Source organism: Lissotriton vulgaris, chromosome 4_1, assembly GCF_964263255.1.
Source record: "Lissotriton vulgaris chromosome 4_1, aLisVul1.2, whole genome shotgun sequence".
In the NCBI taxonomy this organism is placed as follows: Eukaryota; Metazoa; Chordata; class Amphibia; order Caudata; family Salamandridae; genus Lissotriton; species Lissotriton vulgaris.
Genome location: NC_141691.1, coordinates 1,487,508,549 through 1,487,514,775, shown reverse-complemented (window position 1 = coordinate 1,487,514,775; position 6,227 = coordinate 1,487,508,549).

Sequence of the window (6,227 nt, the reverse complement as noted above, 5' to 3'; positions counted from 1 at the left end):
ATTCCAAAATATTGAAATGCTAGTGTTAGGATTACAAAATGATGCATTTGTTATGGTTTCCTTGAACTCTTGTCTCTCGCTTTTGCAAATAGTATTTCAGAAATGCAGTCCTCAACCTGCTGTGAGCAAGGAAGCTTAGCAACACATCTCTATTTTCATGTCTTCCTTGGCCTCGCAGAGACATACCCCCAGATGCATCAAAGTTATGTTTTGCGAGCCCTTAATAGCAAATTTTAAGGAATCGCTATTAAAAACTCGCAAAAAGGATGCATGTAGGAATCGCAATGTTATTTGCGATTCCTACTGATTCCTTATTTGCGATTCGCTAATTGCTAATCACAAATAAGGAATGGCTTTCCCATTCATTCCTATGGGCCTAGGCCCATAGGAATGAATGGGAAAGCCATTCCTTATTTGCGATTAGCAATTACCGAATCGCAAATGTGCCGCAATTTCAAGGGTGCCAGGGTGTCCAAAGGACACCCTGTTGCACCCCATAAATGGTAATGTTCACTGGTGTTGTGCACACACATGTCCCAAGGACATTTGTGTGTGTGTGTAATATACAACTTAGAAAAATGCACTAAAGTGCATATTTCTAACCCCAGATGCATCAAGCCCATATTCTGCGAATTCTAAATTGCGAAAAATACCGAATCGCAATTTAGAATTCGCAGAATGGGATGCATCAAGAAAAGCGAGTAAAAAAAGCAAATCACAATCGGGCGCAATTGCCGATTGCGATTTTTGCAAAATTGCATAAAATTTGCAGAATCGCCCGTTTTCCATGTAGAAATTGCGAACTTGCAATTACCGAAAATCGCATATCGAGCACACAACCAGGAAGTAGGCAGTTTCCTCCCTCATTCAGAACACAGAGCCTGAGAGTGGAAGCAGCACAGTCCAGAGCTCCACAACAGACTACCTGAAGCACCACACCAGGACGCAAAGAACGACTTAAAATGTCCCAGGAAGCATCAGGGACCAGTGCACCAGGTAGAAAAAGAGGAAAATAAAATTCTCTGAGCAGGAACTGGAGTACCTCATTGAGGGAGTCTCAAAGGACCATGACCAGCTGTTTGGAAAGGAGTCCCGGAGGGTGCCTGAGGCCGACAAGAGGCGCATTTGGCTGCGCATCCGCGCAAAGGTGAACTCAGTTGGAGTGACCGAGCACTCCATCGATGATCTAAAAAAGAGGTGGTATGACCTCAGAGGGCGTGCCAAAGAACGCATTGCTGAGAGGCTGGGGGAGCAACTTGCCACCGGAGGAGGAGACCCCACTGTTGCACCCAACACTCCACTGGAAGACCTGGTGGAGGACACCCTTAATCCTGCTGCCTACGTGGGGGTCACCCGGCTGGACTCCTCCCAACCCACCCGACAATCCCAAGGTAAGTGCCATGCGACTGCGACCCCGTCCCCTAACAATACCCATGACTCCAGAGCTATCCATTTGATAACCCCAGTAATGCAGGCCATGCACACCTGAAATGCCCTATTTCATTGTGGGACCTGTAGTGTGACCACAATTCCGGGATAGCCACACACAGCCAGACCTGTTAAGTGAAAGTTATTCCTAAAGCCAGTCAGGGAATGCAAACCTGCATGCATGTAGCAATATCCCATGTGCAAGATACATATCGTTAATCATGCACCCATTTACATCACAGGTGCATCTGAACAACACAACACTGACAGCGAGGCCCTACACATAGAGGAGAACCCTGAGGACACCGAGGGAGAGGGCCATCCTGCCCCACGACCCGGACCATCACAGCCAGCAGCAGCAGTACCACCACCTCCCCATGTGGACAGGGCCACCCCTGCAGCCACAGGAGCCCAGCAACCACCGCATGTGACACCCATGGCAGTGGTACAGGCCACACCACCACAACCCAGGAGGCAGACACGGCACACAGCCACTGTGCGATCCCAGTCCATGGGACTGATCAGGCAGCAGCGCAACGTCTCAACACGCGCTGGCAGGGGGTACAAGACTGCGCAAAATGTGAGCCAGCTCACAGAAAGCATGCAGGTCATGACTGCAGCTGTCCGTGAGAACAGCCAGATCCTTGTGTCCCAGCAGGATATCACCCGCCGCTGCCACCACCAGCTGCTGACCCACCTGTCAGCATACACGAGATCTCATAGGAAATGCCACCTCCCAACTTTCGCGCTGCTCTCTAGCGATGCAGATACAGATGGTGCAATGCTGCCAGGACGTCGCCAGGGCCCTTGAGCAAGTCACCACAGCTGTGCAAAGTCTGCAGGCGTCTGGCCATGGCCAAGCAAGTGGGGGGGAGGATGCCAGTGAGGGCACTTCGAGTCACAGCAACCTGTTCTTGCTGCTTGTAACCGAACGCAGCCGCAGCACCAGGCCCGCTGCAACATCACGGGCCAATAGTGTCGTGAAGGACGTTGAAAGGCCACTGGGTGCGTCCGGCCTGAGGCGCCAGTGACTCAATGAACTGTACCAGCAGGGCCATGCTGATTACACAAGCACGCCCTCTTCTCTAACATGGGGCTGCATGAGGGAATACAGTTCTCATGAAATTTGAAAAAAATTGAAATACACATTTTATTGTGAAAATAACAATAAGAATTTATAGTCACAAGTTAATCTGACTCATGTCATTATTTCATTCGTCATGCATGAGTGCAATGTTGTATGAGGGGAATGGGTGCACTAGAAACAGTTCATTGTGATATGGTTTCGGCACCTGTGTCCTTCAGAAGGGTTCTCCCCGTGTGCATGATGCACATGTGCAGGTGGGCGGTTGTCCCCTTCCTACTCACTGCCAGAGATCTCCACAGGTATCCTATGCTTGGTAGCAATATTGTGGAGTATTGCACACATGGCAACAGACCTCAGGCTGGTATTTGAGGGCCCCACCAGTCTTGTGTAGGATGCGGAATCTGCTCTTTAAAAGACCAAATGTCCGCTCAATGCAATTTCTAGTGTGAATGTGTGCAGCATTGTAATGCCGTTGCAGTGGTGTGGCAGGGTTGAGGTATGGGAAGAGGAGGTTCTCAAGGAGGCCGTAGGCGCTGTCACCTGAATGAAAGGAGCAGAGGGTGAGTGCCTGTTTTGCGCAGCTACATGGTCTCAATATACTGTTTGTTGGCATGTGAACTTACCTAGAAGGTGTCCTTCGCCAAAGTCTCCCCTGGCCAGGCGTGTGTGCATGCCGCTCTGCCGGAACATGAAGGAATAATGCGTGCTCCCCGGGTATTGTGCCACTATGTCGGAGATGATTGTCTTTGCGTTGCAGACCATCTGTTCAGTGAGTGGTAGGACTTGCGGTTCCGGTACATGTATTCTGTCTCAGCGGGTGGGCAGATGTGGATGTGGGTACGGTCAATGCATCCAAGTACATGGAGGAATTGCGCAATGTTGTAAAATTGTAGCTTGGTTTGATTCAAGTCCTGTTGGGTGGTTGGGAATGGTATGTAATGGTGTAGCCGGGTCAGCATGGCCTCCAGGAAACTTCTTAGGCAGCGGGACAGTGTGCTCTGGGAGATCCCCCTGCTACTGCAACTATCCCCTGGAAGCTTCCGGAGGCCAGGAGGTGCAGGCAGCACAAGACCTGGACATGGGTGGGCACAGCATTGGTCCTCCTCGTTGGGTGCTGCATCATGGGGCAAGGTCCCGGATGAGCTTGGTAATCATTGCCCCATTCAGCCTGTACTTTGAGTAGATTTCCTCCTCAGTCTGGCCCAGGAGTGTGATCGCTGGCTGAAAATTCGCTCCTGGATCCAGCGTCTGTTCCTTGCTGCAGCCTGGAGCCTTCGCCGCCTTACCACCATGTAGAGTCCTGGCATTGTGAATATCCTCATGCTCCTACTGTGTCTCCTTAAGTGTGTTTGTTCAGCCCCACACCTGTAGCTAGATAGGACATTTTTTTTATTTTTTTTACTTTATGGTTACCACCTGGTTTGGGTTCTCCTTAAATTGCGCCTCGCAAATAGAGATTTTCAGCTAATTCGCTAAATGCGATTTTTCATGCATTTCATTTGATATTGTTTTGGGAATTCGCAAATGAAATCGCAGAATCATTGGGAAATCACATTTACAGAATCACAAAGGGGGTCACCTTGATTCTGCGATTTTATTTGCGAAGTCGCAATATATATTTTGCGATTTCCCAATTTGGTTACTTTTCTTTTCATGAATTGCGGATCATGGAATTGCGATCGCAATAGCTGTTTCGCAGCTATTTGTGTTGATGAATCTACCTGTAAGTTTTTGCTTTTTACCACGTAGTTTAGATTCACGGTAAATAGCGACCCCAGATTGTAAATTCGCAATCTTGGAATGGTTGATGCATTGCATTTAAGGAATGGCAAATTACGATTCCTTAAATGCAATCGCAATTTGAGAACTCGCAATTATTTATGAATTCTTAAATTGCAAGTGCATAAACCCTTGATGCACCTCAAATGCCATTTTTGCGGGCGAATTTTCCGATTCGCACCGTTTGCGCTCGCAAAATTGCTTGATGCATCTACCTGATATTGCCTTGTGTGCCAGTGGTGTGATTCAAAAGATGCTGTGAAGAAAGTATTCTTCATCACGAAAGTCTCATTGAATGTAAGCAGAATACGAGTCAGAAGCAATCTTTGGACCACTAAACAGTGGCATCTGCTGGCTATCTATTTATGGATTTATGAGCTGCACAGTGACTGAATTACACGGAAATACGCACATTTAAATGATATAGGGCAGATAGCCTATCATGTTGGATGACTAAATGAGCTCATCCTGCCTCCCCTTCACCTTAGGATGCTTAGTACAACATTGGACCGGAAAAAAGTCATGCCACTTTGACATAACCACAGGAGGAGCACAATGCATCAAGTCACTTTAAGTGATAGTCTAAGTGTCGTGTTAGTTCTAGGACTGTGCTCCTCTCCTATTTTTGCATATATATTTATTACTATATTTACAGTTCTATTTACATAAAATCATTTATACAGACCTACACATAAACACCCACACACACACACTAAAGAAGTTTACAGCTAGTTTATTCAAGCCATGTACTTTCTAAATAGTCAGGTAAAACATTTCATATAAAATATCATAGTTTGGTATACTTTCAATCCTCAGTATATATATATATATATATATCTATATATATATATATATATATATATATATATATATATATATATATATATATATATAGATAGATATATATATATAGATATATATAGATATATAGATATATATATATATATATATATATATATATATATATATATATATAGATAGATATATATATATATATATAGATATATATATATATAGATATATATATATATATATATATATATAAGAGCACAGGTTATATATATATATATATATATATATATATATATATATATATATATATATATTTAAAACTAACAAAGACAAATCACATAAGCATCTACACCAGGGTCTCAAACTGTTCTCTCACATGACCACAATGCAGCTTTTCAGATATTTAACCATAATACACCATTCACACCAGGCATCAAATTAAATAGTATCTCAAATACTATGTGTGGCGGTCCTTTCAGAGCCAGCTGGAAAAAGGTTAGGTCCTACAACCATCCTGAAGTATGTGCACATCGGGGCTTTGCCACAACAAAAACAAGACTGTAGTTTATGTTCAAGAAACCCCAACAATTCACTGAAGTGGGTTGACCTCACAAATGTATGCCAATACGAAAAAACACCAAACTGCACAGTATCATTAAATAACAACACAAATCCAAAGGAATCATACTTTATCCGTGGCTGTTTTATTGGCAACCTTAATGCCAACTTCAAATGTGAGGTCATGCATGGTATTTGTAATGTTGTCTATTACATTGTGGGTAAACAACTGAGATTGCATTTTGTTTGGCTTTTGTGCAAGTTATAGAGTGGAAAGCTAACCATAAATGTGGAATTTAAGGGTTGTATTTTGTTTTAATTTGTAACCATAGCTATTCTTTAACTGTAGTTCCATGAATGAATTTGAAAGGTAGTTTTTAAACTCATGCCAAACACAACACACATATGCATACACATTTTATGTCACTGAAAAATCAGAGATAACGTTATCTATGGTTCAGCAAACCCAAACCCAAAAAACCTGGAAATTTGCCAGTTATCATATGCATCACACAAGGCAAATCATTACCCATGTCGGGACCATGTTTGGCTATTTGTAGACAGCTTTCAGTTGACAAAGTGG